Genomic DNA, 16,058 nt, shown 5'->3' with positions numbered 1-16,058 from the left:
TTGGATTTGGATTTTCTTCCCTTATTACAACTGATTTTTCCTCTTTCTTGTCTCTTCTCAAGAAGTCATTCCTGCCAGATGTTAGGCCTCAAAAGCAGAATTAAAAAAAAGAAAAAGCCTGGAAGCCAAAGTATTCAGCCTTTTATTCTCTGCATTCAGCTAAGCATAATATTAAATTTAACTCAACATTATAATGAGCTTTCCACAACTAATTCCAACTTAATCCAAGAGGCTTTTTTTTGACATTCAGATGCCATTTGTTGGGTATGTTTCTTTGTTCTTACCTTACTCTGTTTCTGAATTTAATTATTTTAAATTCAGTTGGTTGGGTATGTTTTCTGAAACCACCACCACTCCTGCCCTCTACCGTGTGCTCTCACCCCTCCACAATTTCTGCCTGAATTAATGCTCTACAGATTGAAGTACTATGGGGAGGGACACCCCATTCTCTCTCTGAGCCCTCTCTCCTCTGGGCCCAGTTATTAGTTTATTCTAATATTCTGTATCACATGAAGAAAAAAAAAAAAAACCTCTACAAACCTCTACATTACCTCTATATTACCTCTACAAAGAAACTTTGTCTGAACATGTCTTTAGGCTGTCATAACTACAGGACCCTCATCATTATTCGTCATGTGACATAGTCACTAAATACTGTATTATCTTTTATTAGACCAACTGTTGTCACTGGAAAAAAATTGACAAGTTTCTGGGCATGCAAGTCCTTCTTCAGGCCTGAAATAGAAGCAGCAGACTTCAAATGTATATAAAAATGGAGAAGACTGTCTTGTAGTTTTTACACTACTTATGTCTATGATCACCTCAAAGAAAAAGTAGTTGATATCTTAGAAGGACAGAGATATTAAGGGAGGAACAGAAAGAGGGAGGGGAACCTGAGGAAGAGGGATATCAGGAGGGGATTGAGATTTTAATCTTCAGGGAGAGGACCCGGGGAGGCTGTGGCTCTGTTTTAAATTATATTTGTTGTGCTGGCAGTCCAGAGGTGTTGGTTACATCTTGTCCTCAAACAGGGCCTAAATTCATGCAGTTGACTTTGGCCATGGGCAGCTTGTTCTGGATAATGAGCTTGGTGATTGCGGGGCCTGTGCAGGAAGAAGAACAGCTGCTCTAGAGGACATTGTTTCAGCATAGGATTGTCTTCTAATAAATCCTTATCTTTCAGCGAGTGCTCCTATGTAGGTTCTTATGTACGAAATTGTGACTGAAAATATAAGAGTTTGAGGATATTCTCAAGAAGAGAATGATGCTCACAAGAAGAATGTGTCTGTTTTTTTCGAAAAACAGATACTACAGGCAAGAAGAAGGGATAAATTATGCCACCACATGCCTTTTTAGTAGCTTTTGTGACCAATCCACATGCTTGGAGGGTCTAGGAGCTGTGCAATACCGTATGTACACAGCCACAGAATCATCGATGCTCAAAGCTTGTCCAGCTTATCTTTATAGCTCTCATATTTTCCTGCTTTATACACTCAATTTGTATTTTCTGGTACATTTTGGCACACCAAAACTTTTGTTTTTTTGTGCTGCTTTCCATGTCCCACTCATTCCTGCAGGACTGGTCTGAGTGAAACATGAAGCCACAGCCTCCACAGGGCTGCCCAGGATGGAAACTCCCGGTGAAAAAGCACTCACTTTTTTTTTTTCCCTCTCTCATTCTGACCATCTTTAAAATGAGATAACCAATGTTTAGTATTTCCATCTTGCTGTTGCTATTAAATGGTTAAGCATAGAAATATAAATAACACAAGCAAATATAAATAATGCATATACAGTTGCCAACTCTTAAAATTTTATCACAGTCACAGCTTTTTTTTTAAGATTTCTCTGAAGTAGAAAGTCAGATGCAATAAAAATCCTTGAAGAAAAAATGTCCAAATATGACCCATCAGTTCAGCAAAATAAAAGTAATAGAAAAGGATGCTAATCTTATTATTTTAATTTTTTCTACTGGATTTTAGGAAGCTTGATTCATAAATCTGCAGTGTTTGGGGATGGCAGTGCTTTATAAGGGAACTTTCCTAAAGCTGCAGGTTTCCATAGTGCTGCATGAGAGAAAAGAGCTCAAAGTCATTGCATGAGCAGCAGCAAAACCAGCCTTGCCCTGTGCTGTCCGGCAGCTGCTGATTCGTGACCCTGGAAATTTCCAGTGCGTCCGTAAGTATGGGCAGCACCTCCTCTGAGGAGTGATGAGTTAAAACATTTAAGTGTTAAGAAGGGGTGAAGGTTGGGGGGAAGGTTGGCCATGGATTTGGGAAGTTGGAGAAATAACTTATTTGCAGGAAAAGTCAAAGGAAAGCGAGAGAAGGAAAGAAAGTCATACCATAGGGAGTTGTAGCAGTTCCTAATCTTAAGTATTTCCTGGCCTTGAAACTGTATCACACTCAGTTTCTCACCACAATTTCTCCAAATCAATTCAGATGTAGAACTTTCTTATCTGGGGCTGGGACAATATGTTCTCTGAAATGCCTTTCCTTTTTTCTGTCTCACAGTAACATGAGAAACATGAAAAATCCTGAGGAATTTAATGCTGATACTGAAGTGTGCAAGTGTTCTCTTTTCTCAGCACTTCATAAAAGCTTATTTAATTAAGAGTAACTCAGGGCTGGGCCTGGCTGAAATTTTTTATTCTCTTCTTCTCAAGTAGAGGAAAAAAATGAGTAAAATATTGGGGTATTTTTAATGCCGTTTATAACAGGAGATGAATTCGTAGCGCTCTTCTGGAGGAAAAGCAGTCCCTGGAGAGCAGTTTGCAGCTGGAGAGGCTCCTGCAGACGAAGCGGCGCTGGAGACGGCCCGTCCCTGCAGGCAGCTCCCGGGCTCCGGTGCCCAAAGCCCAGGAGCTCAGGGCAACCTCTGCCCTGCGTTCGGATGGCCCCAGAGGAGGCATTTCTACAGCAAGCCACAGGCACGAGCTTATCCCATATCCATATAACGAGGCGGCTGGTTTGGTTACATCAGTCAGGCACCCAACCTCTGCCAGCCTGGCTGGTGCAGCTGGGTTGATGGCTGTTGCCTGTGGGGTGCACATATACAGAAACTGTTCATTTTTAATGCTATCGAACAGCTTTTTACAGTTAATTTCAACACTTAGAACTGTTGAAATATTGTATAAATAAATGCAACCATCTAGCTAATGAAACACTTTCATTCTTTTGCAAATGAATCATATGGTACATAAATTAAAATTATAATGCTTCACTTAGCTGAGCGATGAAGTCTGTATTCCTTTCATTTAGAGCTTTTTTTCCCCCCTCCCTGATTGGTATTTCTCGTTCAGCCTAGACTGAGTAATTGTATCTTTCCTGCGATTAGAAAAAAAGTTCAAATTTCCCAGATAGATTTATAAAGTATTTGAATTTATAATCTGCAAAAGAGCTATTGTTTCATGTTAAAAAAACCCACCAACAACACAACCAAAACCTGATGATTCGTAGTTTTCTTACTAGCTGAGTACTATATAGTTGTCCTCTGGTAAAGCAATGGCTAACAAGCTATTTACTACATAAGAGTAATTTCCCCCTATCAAAACAGTAAATTGATAGTAATGATTAATTAGACAACGACGCATTAGTGAGGAGTGTTTAAAGAGATGACATGCAATATATAAATATATAAGATAAATATGTATAAATATTTATATACTATATAAACATTAAAGAAACACAGAGCCTTTTTCACTATGATGTTATTCAAGTCTGCAGCTGTGGACTACACATATTCACATATGGATTGGAGAGGCAGACAAGCTGCTGAGCATCCCTGTGATGAAACAAGAGGACAAGATTTTCACTCTAGAAACAAACTCATCAGCTAATTTTAGATCCAGTTTAAACTTGTTGGAGAAGCAATGGAAAGGAGGTGAAAGGCATAAGCTCTAATACCATGTAAATAGGCATATTCAACTGATTTAATGGAGATCAGCTGTTACAATCAGCATGTAATTTGTTCTATTTGCTAAAGTAAACTCTTCTGTTCTTCCACACTCCTTAGATCAGTAGTCAATGCTTAAACATAGATAAGTATACTTGGAATGACAAGTCCAACATTAAAAATGATCTGAGTTTAAAGCACTAATAAAAAATAATGGAACTGAAAATATCTAGCTGGAAAAAAGAAAGGAGCTTTAAGCTCAGAAGGAGCCTTTTGTTACAAGAATTGCCAATCAAAGGTTATTTTATTCCTTTTCCAGCTCTCACTTGCAAACAGTGGAGTCTCAGAGAGAAATTTTGATCCAAGTTGAATAAATACTTATTTTTCCAAAATAAGAATCTTAATACTCAATATGCTTTGCTCAGAAAATATCTTGTTAAAAGTAGAAACCTTGAAGAGACAGGCACTGCAAAAACAGTGTAAAGAAATTACCTAGAAAAAAAAAAAAGTGTGTTAAAACCTTTAAAGACATGTTTAACAAAGGGAAAATTATTCCATCAGTGCACTTTAGGTGTAGCTTTAGGAATTGACTTTTAACAGTATTAATGCTACATCTATGTTATACACAAGTGTGCAAGTCCTCCCAGCAGCTTTTCTTAATCAAGCAAGTCTATGTTGCCTATAAACAACAGCACTCTTCCTAGATACCTCAAAAATAGGTTTTAAAAGAGCTTTTATGACTTGTGCGTGTACAATTTTAAATCTATTGCAATGTAACGTCTTCTGGATTCTTACCCAGTAACCCCACAAATGCTCACAAATTGTTCAAGCAGAGCAGCGTTGGGGCTAAATAAACAAATCTACTACCTTTTTCTCTGGCAGCTTATTTTTCAAGTACTAGTAAATTAGCTTCTGCATTTTGGACAAGCATGAAATTCTTATCTTCCATTACAATGTGGAAAAGAAAGTCACGTGGATTGTCATTTGTCAAGGTCGCCCCAGAAGACAGTGAGATATAACTCAAATAGTTATTTTCTGCAGCAGAGTCCCTGCGCTTTAACCCTGGGATCATACAAACGAATGCAGGCAGACGCCTGACCTGAAAATAGCAGATTTCCAGTTAAGATCACTAATGAGGATTTTAATTAGTTGAGTAAGCCAGAGTCCATACAATCAATAAACTAAACTCCATGACCTAGCAGCCTACTTCTTTCTGAAGGAAACTGTACTCTAGCCATACAAATATCAGATTTTATTTTCAGCGTTTTTTACCAGTTATTAACACATATCTTTCATCACTGATGTCTTCTTAATTCATTTTAAATACTCTTGCCCCTCTGAGGGTATAGACCATTTTCAAGTGCTCTTGTCCAGACTAATGGACTAGGGCTGGAAGGGCAACATGCTGGTGGCCCCTCCGGCTCCAATCCCATCCATGTTGGTGGATTTCCCGGTCCAGGGTATCTTGTGCTTTGCTCTTCGTTAGCAGCTGGGTTTTTCCTAGCCAGACCTCTGCAGCCTGGCGGCATTTGCCTTTCATCCTGCCCCACCAATGAATCCCCCTGTGCTGCAAAGGGAACTTCCAGCACTTGGCCAGCTCTTCTCCCCAAAATCGCACACACTTTTCTGCTTGCAGGACCCCGCTGCCACTTAGGTAACAACAACCAAAATAACCTTGTCAGCAGGCCTGTAAATTTTCTTATTTTAGCACACTGTCCATTGTGAAAGGTTTGGCAATGGCTATACTGTTACAGCTTTATATTTATCCAGACCATGTAGACATATCCTGTGATGCAGCAGAGTTTCTCTTCTCCTTAAAGAGCAACGAAGGATGCTGTCTGACTGCACGTTTATGAATATGTAATAACCAAATACAAGTAGCCTTGCTTGGCACTGCGTGTTGCAACTACCACTAGTGAGCAGCAGTGTGACACGTTCCGCACAGGAGACGTCCCTGTCCCAGGGAGCCTGCAGACATGAGAGTGTGAGGGAGGAGGAAGGCTGCAATGTGCTTCCCGAGGGAACAGTGGGATAGCCGGGAATCCTCCGGACAGCAGCAAGCGGGAATGAGCACAGCAGGAAGGGAAGAGAAGGAAAACCTCACCCGAGTTCAGAGTGACTGAAAGAAAGAGTCTTCATTCCTCAACAATTAAACTTTAACCAAGTTTTGGGAAGACTACTAGATTATGTCATGTCCAAAACTTTCTGCAGTAATATGATTTTTTTTTTCTGCAAAAGAAGTGCCACATTTTAATGGCATTTGTGAAGCAACGTTGCAGGGTCAAAAGGCCTTGTGTACATATCCAGAATTTACACACTTTTCCAAACAGAACCCACAAACTTTTTGAGCCTATTTTGTCTGTTCTAGAGCCTCCTTTCACTTCGTTATTCAACCCTTTCTCCTAAAGCAACCTCAGTTCTGTTGGTTTTTAATTATATCTGTACTGAGGGATGGTCTTACCAAGTCATTACTTCTTAAATAGCTCCCTTCAAGGAAGGAAGTTAAGTTAGTATGATAAAAGCTATAACATTCATCACTAATCCTTTCAGTGAAGAAGACTAGATTAATTAATGCAGGGAGAAATCTTGAAAGCAATTTTGTGTTCCACAAACATTAGACTGACTTCTCTCAGCCTGCCCTATGATTTTGCTCCACTTATACCCTGAAAAGTACTGGTTTTGTTTCAAAACATGGTCTGATCCTTACGACACTCATCCAGATATCAGTCAATAGCATCTCTTTTTAAAAGTTAAATGAAAGATTATATGAAAGTAATACTCGTTTGAAAGAGAAAAATGATTCTTCAGGTTGCCCACTAGGACTGTGGATCTAATTTATTCCTAAAATAGAACTGGCTTAGCTTCCTTGGTAGTTAAAGTGATAATGAAAACTGAAAGGGAGTTAGCAGGTACCAATTAAAATGATCAGTCTACATGGGCACCAAACCTGCAGTTATAATTTACAGGTTAAGTGATCATGCCACAGAAAGTCTAGGCACTTATTTAAAAAAAAAAAAAAAGAAAGAAAGAAACGTTTTCAGGCTTAATTAGGACGTGTCATTACAGAAATTTTGAGGGGAAGGAGGAAGGGAAAGAAGCGGCAATGAAAATAAATTGTTGCCCTTATTATTATTGTATAAAATAAAATCAATCTGGAGTGTATCTAGCCATGGTAGTGAAATAATTAGAAAGAAATATTAGAAAAAAAAACATAGTGAAGCAAAAAGTTGAAAAGGATAAGCAAGCTGTTGGAGGCAAATCAAAGGATTATGGCTTTCGTAATCTCTGCGTATGTTCCGCTGTCGTGTTGCTGCAAGAGGGTTGGTGCTGTCCTTGCATGTCCATCGCCCTTATTTCATTCTTGGTTCCCTAGCAGCGACTTCCCTGCTGCCTCTCTGAGCACTTCTGTGAGGACGTTTCAAAGGCCTTTAATGAAGCAGGTGAAGGACGGTGCTGAGAAGGTCGGCCAGGAGTGACACGTCAGCCAGACCTGGAAAGGCAGAGCAATTACAGCCCCCTCCTTGTCCCCCTCCTTCTCAACTATCAAAACTAATGTAATTGTTAAAAGCTTGCAATTTTGTTTCTGACTTTAAACTATATTTCATGCTTTTTTTTTTTTTTTGGTTAAATCCCCATCTGAATTTCTCAATTCTATTCAACAAATAATAGAACAATATCCCCCGCATTCAATAGATTGGATTTCATGATTTCTTTAGGTTTCTTTCCTGGATTTCCCGTGTTGAAGGGTGACAAGCACAGCAGCAAACGCCGCACTCGCTCTGACAGGTCTCTGCTGTGGCTGCTCCGTGTTCTCCAGCTTGCAACCATCACACGACAGGTCCATGAGTAAAGGATAATCAACCAGGGCTAATCTAAACCTGCACTGCATGTCATGTTGCGACTGAAGGATTGCTCTTCTTAAGTGTTGCAGTCCACCTATGTTAGTCTGTTACCATTCCTGCACATAATTCACGTTCTCCTTGTTGACAGAAGAGGCAAAAGCTTCCATCCCAGTTAGCAGTGACCTTTCTGAGTAAACCAAACCTCATGTTCCTTCCAGAAAACCTCAGTAATAAGCCTGATTTTGTTCTGATAACCTGTGGAAGTAAGTTTGAATTAACAGTCTTAATATAAAGCAATTGCCAAGATGAAAATTTAGTGCAAACTCATATCCTTAGAAAGCTTAGAAGTCTGCCTGTGTTCTGCACTGCAACGCTTTTAAGAAAGTACACATCAAGGTCTTATTATTGAAGTATCTAAGCATCTTCCAATCTTTGATGTGTGCATTTGGACAAGGCTGCTGTGAAGCATGGCATTAAGGACACACCTGTGTAAAAGTCAATATCCAGGGCTGTGCTCTCACCCTTTCTCAATGTCATTTGCAGTGTATGTATAATACAAACAACATAAAGATACAAATAGGGAGTTGAAGAGAAGGGAAAGTAAAAAAAAAAATACCTGAATGCCAGGGATGATTTCTCTGTAATGGTCTGTATCGCTAAGAAAACTAGCAATAGAGCTCATCAGAGAGCTTAATATACTGGGTTTGTTTTTTATGCAAACTGTCATAAAACAGTTTGGTGAATCCCAGCATCCCATCAATATTGTTTCCTGTTTTCTGCTTCATGTCTCATTACTCCATGAAAACAAATGTATTATATTTCTTTCTGTCTCTGTTACGCAAGACAATTTTAGCAGGGAAGATCATATCTAAACTCTGATCTGCATTTGGAAGTGGAAATCTGGCCACAAAAATGGAAATTAAACAAGTTGGCTCCTTTATCTGACCTTTGAAAATGTGTTTTTGTGTGACCTCCTGTGGCAGACATTCATCACTAGCCATAGAAGATATCATAATCTTCCAGGTGCCCTTGTCTGGGCTGATCCTCACACTGATATCCTGGTGCTCAGGCACCTGCCACCTGGTGAGGAGAGCTCAGGACATCCAAAGGAGACACAGCACAGTGCAAGTGAAGAGATTTCTTGGAATAGTTTCTAGAATATTTTGAGGAACTTAACATGGGCTGTGCTTGAGGAGCCATTGGTAGTCATTGAAAGCCCCAGACTGTAGCTGTGCTCATGCAGCTCATGAACTCCTCTCTTTAGGATTCACCTGAGCTAAAATAATGTTACTGAGAGAGTATTTGTGGCTGAAAGTGCTCCACTGGAACAGTTTCAGCAATGTTTTTAGCAAGCTGATCCAGTTTAAACCTGTTTCAGTTGTGGAAGAAAGTGTTCCTATTAGTTCTGCTAGATTTCCTGGTTGAATCAGACACATGCAGTGCTGTGAGAAAAGGCAAGGGTGGATGACCATGCTCCTGTCTGAATACAGGGGAGGATCGTGGTGCTTTTGGCAGTTACTTTGCTTCTATCCTAGTCCAACAGGCGACAACTAGATCACTTGTGCAAACAACAACAAAAATTGTACAAGTAAATGTTCTCTGCACTCAAAGTCAAAATATTTACCTAGGTTGTCTTGCTAAATTGTATGAGCACAAGTCAGTGTAACAGAGGTGCAGAGACAAAAACACTCACATTTCTCCTTCTGGTCTTACCTGGTTTCAACCTCCCTATGTTTGCAAAACTAAACCTATGCTTATCATGGAGAAGGTACTCGGTTGATTTGCTTGCTTTAGCATCTGATTGTGGAAGAAAATAATTGCCTTTTGCTGAATAGGTTCTTTTCTCTTCTCTTTTCTTTTCTTTTCTTTTCTTTTCTTTTCTTTTCTTTTCTTTTCTTTTCTTTTCTTTTCTTTTCTTTTCTTTTCTTTTCTTTTCTTTTCTTTTCTTTTCTTTTCTTTTCTTTTCTTTTCTTTTCTTTTCTTTTCTTTTCTTTTCTTTTCTTTTCCTTCCCCAGTGGGATTTTTTATCTCCTTACTTCTTCCTCGCTGCCCATGCTGATCACAGAAAGAGGAGGCTGGCAGCAATATCCAGGGGTTGTCAGGCTGGTAGTTGTCTGATGGCCTCCAACAGTTGCACGTCCAGTATCTTACCTGGAGTGAGGAGGAACTCCTGATTTTTTTTCTCCCATCCATAGTCTCCTTAAGATATGAGGTAGAATGAAAGTTTGAACCTGCTTTTTTTTTTTTTACAGTTACTATTAGAGATTTCTGCATAAATCCTTCTCTCAAAAAAGCATTTAAAATCTTTAGAAAGATAGACTGCTGTTCTTGTACCAAAACACATATTTCCCCATCTACTGGTGAGGCTGCACCTTGAATACGGTGTTCAGTTTTGGCCTGGGCCCTTCTCTACAAGGACATTGAGGTGCTGGAGCATGTCCAAAGGAGGGCAACGAAGCTGTGAAGGGGCTGGAGTCCAGACCTTACGAGGAGCTGCTGGAGGAGTCAAGGTTATTTAGTCTGGAGAAGAGGAGGCTCAGGGGAGTCCTTATCACTCTCTACAACTACCTGAAAGGAGGTTTCAGTGAGGCAGAGGTCAGTCTTTTCTCCAGAATAACTCCTGATAGAACAAGAGGAAACAGACCCAGATTGCACCAGGGAGGTTCAGGTTACACATTAGGAAGAATTTCTACACGGAAAGAGTAGTCAAGCATTGGAACAGGCTGCCAAGGGAGGTGGTGGAGTCACTGTCCCTGGCAGCGTTCAAGAAACATGTAGATGAGTCACATGGTTGGGCAAGTATGGTGTTGAAGGGCTTATGGTTGGACTTGATGATATTGAAGGTCTTTTCCAACCATAATGATTCTATGATTCTGTGATTCTAAATCTGGTAATCTACAGTGCCCCACAAAGCAGAAACATCTTAGTGATTCATAAGAGTCAGTTTGATATTTACTATATCTGGGATTTAATCTATTAGCAAGAGTGAATATTTGCAGTAACTGGAATGTGCAACTAAATAGGAGCTAGTGTAATATTTGAAGTGCTGATGTACTCATGAAGGCTAGGGAGAAGGCAAGGAACTACATTTTTGGTTATCTGGAATTGCTCTAGCAGCAGTAATTTCCTCTTCAGATGCAGTGAGTGCAAATATGTCCCCCTAAACGTGTCTCCCACTGAAGGAGGAAGAGTCAAAGTTCACGTGCAAGCAAAGCAGGGCGATGAAGGTATCATAAAGGACATCGTAAGTGGCACGCAGGCATAAATTGAAACCAGGAGCAGTCAAGTGTGCTACTACTTAGACTTAATAGCACTTAAGTAGTGCTACTACTAGAAGCTTTGGTTTGAGATGAATAGCTGAGATATAGGGAGCGGCAAGCAGCACAGCTAATGCAGATGTTCAGCTTCAGAGGAAAATAAACAAAATCGAGGAAGGGAAGAGGAAACATCCATACCCTTTCCTACTTGCTACCTTTTGCTGGTGATGACTCGCCTACTCTGTTCATATTTTTCACTTGCAGCTATTACTGGCAGGAGCTAATTCAGGGTACTTCAGTGTTTTGATAGAATTACCAGCAGCAGATGGTAGCAAACTGAGTTGGCAGCTGAGATGAAAGGCAAGGATGGCTTGATATCCAACTAAGTGGGCAGAGCTAGGGCATTACTCTAGAAGGCAGTTGAAGGCAGCTATTCAAGAGAGTGTTATGGAAAAATAATAAATATATATATAGAACAAAGGCCATAGCTGCCAGACCTGACATCATATTGGCAGGAGTGCAACATGCCATTTAAGTGCTGTGTTTTCCAAGGACAGCGTCTTTATAAATAGCTTTTCACCACCTAGGGAGAGTTGACAGGTTTTATCTGAGAAAAAGGTGAGGAGTAAGAAGGCAAAGTCTGACGCATGAGAGCTGCTTGGATATTAAGAGAGATATATCTTTTTTAATATTTCCATGAAATGGCTAGTATTTGTTATTTATACTTAGTTTTGAGGTTCTCAGAAAGGTGTTCATCATCCTTTTGAATTACATATCCATATATATTACTGTACACAGAGAATAGTCAATAGGAAAAAAACAAAATCTGTCTTCTGATACAGGCACAAAGACAGTCCTATAAGGAAGGAGGAGTGTTTTAATTTTCATTTAAATTTGCAGCAAACCGTTACACTGCGTTATTCAGACTGTGTAGCTGACATGCAGTATTGGAGTTAATCTCATTGTGGATAGCAATAAACATGTTGCATTGCATTGTATTGGCACCAAGCAGAAGGTCTCAAAACTGTTTTTTCCCACTGAAAAGCATGAGGCAAAGTTGTTCTCCCTCTTGTGGAGCAAAATGTAACTTCATGTGTGCTTCTGTCATAAAACCTAAGGCTTTCCTTATATGATGGCATAGTAAGGGCAAGAGCAATGGCTAATCAAATCTAAATACCATCATAAAATGGTTATTTTAATCCAAAGGCATAATTACAACTTTATATTACATCCAGGCTCTGAAATTCTTCCTTTGTGCAATTGTAGAAATGCATCTTGTTCAGAAACTCAGTCTTGGGCTAATGGTCATGACAGTCAAGTCTCCTGCCTCCTATTTCTAAACAACTGCACTGCCTTTCTGAGGGCGATTTATTACAGTCCCAAACCAGTATGCATATCTTCCTTAACTCTGTTTTTTCAAAACTAAATATGTTGCTGAATGAATCTTTGCTATGTTTGCATTCTTATGTATTCAGTTCAGTCACTTGACACAAGCACGTTATGGGTGACCAGCTCTTTAAAAACCTGCCAGCTTCTGCTCTGTTTTTTGTTGGATTATAGCACGCACCAGCTAATGCTCCTTTATTCTGTTAGGACAGGATCAAGTCTGGGTCATTTGTCAGTTTAAGCACCATGGCTGTTAACACTCCTTTGAGTCTAATACTGTCTTTTGTAGGTAGGTAATAAATAGACATTTTGATAACCTACTCATCTTTCATGTGCTTCAGTGACATCTATTAGATTAAATATTGTGTTTCTAAATAAGCACTTCCGAATTATTCTGGTTATGACCAGTTCAAGACTCCTAATTGATACATAAAACAACTGCAGAAGTTGTTCTCCCCTTATTGCCCAGCATCTTACTTAGTTTTGCATTTTGATGTATTTCATTTATTCGCTCACTTCTTGAATTTTATTTATTCTCTCTTTGCTTTAATTTTAGAGTCTTTGTGAAGCTTGCAAGATTATAGCATTTCACATAGACGTTTGGAGGCCACTCTCTTACTGCTTGAAAAATCAATTCTACAGAAAGATTTGCAAAGTCTCACAGCTTATTGGCTGCAAAACAGGGGCTAGGCAGATCCAGCATCACAAATACAGAGACTGTGGGATAGAACTTCTGAAGTTCCTGTTTGCACATGAAAGTAAATTTCAAGATATATTCAGCAGCATTAAGCTACCTACCTACCAGACTCATTTTGTCCTGTAACAGTGCTGTAACCTGGACCAGTGCAGGTCACATGCACTGTTGTTTTCCACTTTAATATCTGTTTTTCCATCTACAGCAACAGCCCTTCCAGGTCTTCAGGCTCATGCAAAGCCCAGACAGTTTCTTCAGATGTTTTTGTTTGCTGATACAGAAGTGGAATCTGATACCAATACTGCTTTTCCAATACTTTCCTCTTATTCAAAGAATTGTGATTATTTATAAAAAGCAGGAATGCCATATTTTTTTGATTCCTAAAGAAGAGCTAATACTACTCCCTAGTAGTCTCCAGTTTTTGCCTCCTGAAACCAGCTTCTCATGCAGGCTGTTCTTAGCAGTGCTGGCACCAGGCTGCCCTGGTCTGTACCCGCTGTGCCTTGCAGCTCACTACACTTCTGAGGGTCTCAACGAGTCACATATTTCAAAGACTAAACTTTTTTTCTACAAACCATTTAGCATCACAGTGTAGGACTTTGCCTTTTACTGTCAGGCTTTTACAGAGAGGTTGAAAACTATTTTAAGAGATGTTTCTTGAAACGACCAAAGTGTTGCACACACCATCTTTCTCCCACGCTGCTCGTCTGATCAGTGCTACCTGTACTCCCCTTCTTCCACAGACATGCCAGCTGGTACACTGGATGTCAAACAGCCTCCTAATAGATCACCGTGTAATGAAAAGTCACTGTCCTGGATACCAAGACCTTTGCTGAAAACAAGGTGTTTGGCTGTATAGTCAGGAAACTGCATATAATGAATATGCTAAGTCTTAGTACAAGAAAGTGCTTAAGTAAACTACTGCTCATAACTCTACTGAGAAGGTGTCCCAGCTGAAGCAAGCAGCATTTTTTTCCTCCAGAAATACTTGTTTTACTTGTATTTACTACTAATACTTGTTAGAGAAAACACAAAGAAGAGTAGTATCTTATTGCTCTCATGATATTATTAAAACAAAACTATCAATCAGATATATCATACGGCAAATTTGACTTGCAATACTGATTTTACTTTAAAACCACAAAACTGCAGCATTTTCCAGGGATCAGATGTTTATTTATTTAGATACTTTAGCACCTATAACTTGCTTTAGATAGTTAACAATAATTTACGCATATCTGGGAGGAGTGAAAAAATCAACGGAACACATATTAATATGAACAGAACTGATCGGCCCATACAGAACTTCAATATCTTTTTTTTTAAAGCATCTTTTTTAAGCTTTGCATGTGTAATTTCCCTCCATCTCTCTCCTGCCCAGAAGGAATGAGAATGAAGGTTTGTGCATCATAACCAGGAATTCAACAGATTTAGACTCTTGGTATAAAAATAATAAGCAAAGGAAGCCACTATTCAGCCCAGAATTCCCAATGTAACCAGTCTCGGAATACAGTCTTTGTTACATCACCTTTAGTTACTGCCATATGCTACCCCCCAGGTGTTGTCTCAGTTGTTTCAAACCCCTTGGTCACTTTGGTCCTGTAAAGGAAGCCCCAGGGGCTGTCACAGAGCTGTCTGGTGTAAGCAGCTCTGACACACAGCTCAGCACCAAACATGACTTTGAACTCTGTGGAGACAGCGACTGTCATGTACTGGCTTATAGGGCTTGTATCACATCAGAGAGAGAGGATTTTGACTCCATAAATAACCATAACCATAATACATAAATAACCAGTGACTTGTAAAAGCTGGGAAAAAGTTCAGTTCTTCTTTATAATAGTAGAGCTGAAGCTAAATGGTGCTAGACTTCAGTAGAGACTTGTTATATGAAGATTACATGAGGGCATCCTTGGCAAACTAAATGCTAAGGCTTTTTCCCTCTTAGCATTTTTGCTATTGAGATACTTAAATCATTTTAGTAGTTGAAAGCTGAGGCTTTCAAAAAGCAAATCATGCAGCTCTACGATCTTTGTGCTTACCTTAACTTAGTGCATTTTTATTGCCATATTCTGCATGAAAAGAGAGCCCACCTGGAAGAGAAACAGCCACAGTAGATGGCATTGAAATGCAAGTATCACTTTACATGGGAGCCCTGTCAACAGCACTGGGCTGGAGATGCACCAAACCACAATCCTGAAAATAACCAAGCAATGTGGGAGAACATACAGAAAGGTTTTGTGTCAAACAGAAAGGTTTTGTGCCTTCTTCCCTCTTCCTTCCCAGATTCTTCATTCTGTGGGCACACATCAACAAGAAGCTAAAGGAACTTGTATTGGATTAAAATTACCCTAACCCATAGGAATGATTACATTAAAACTACAAACCTTATATGATATATTCCAGTATAGCTGCAGAAAGAAAGTACAACTTGCCAACAAGGATAACGAAGGGCTGTACATATCAAAGAAGCAGATCAGAGCTGGGGCAGATTTTTTTTTAAGTTTATGTTGCATTCCTTTTATATAAATATATATATATATATAGTTACTGTCTTCCATTTCAGGAGATTGGGAATTAAGATTGGTGGCTTGCATCGTAATGTACCACATTGAAAAATTTAATGTTCGAAAGATCAAATCTAGTCCTTAATGCCCTTTTATTTTATGAAATTCACTGACAGCTTAGAGGTGCTCACAGGAGTCTGTCAGTGAGCAGCAAGCTCTCTATGCTATCCAGCAGGCAAGGCTGAGATCCAGTGCCCCTCTCTAGAAGATAATTATGGCATGGTAGAGAATCTCTTAGGGGAGCTGGATAGGTCAAAACGGTCATTTGGTAACCCTTCTGGCATTAAAGATTGTTAATTCTAATATCTGTCATATGACTGACATCACTGCTATGGTCAAAAATAATCAAAAATAATAAAAAGCTCTCTTTGTATTGCATTTTTTATTAAAAAGTAGATCAAGCAGACACATGGAGGAATCT

The sequence above is a fragment of the Tinamus guttatus genome, unplaced genomic scaffold, assembly GCF_059628265.1.
Source record: "Tinamus guttatus ecotype Peru unplaced genomic scaffold, ASM5962826v1 Tinamus_guttatus_pri_ptg000713l, whole genome shotgun sequence".
Lineage (NCBI taxonomy): Eukaryota > Metazoa > Chordata > Aves > Tinamiformes > Tinamidae > Tinamus > Tinamus guttatus.
Note: the sequence above shows the minus strand (reverse complement) of the source record.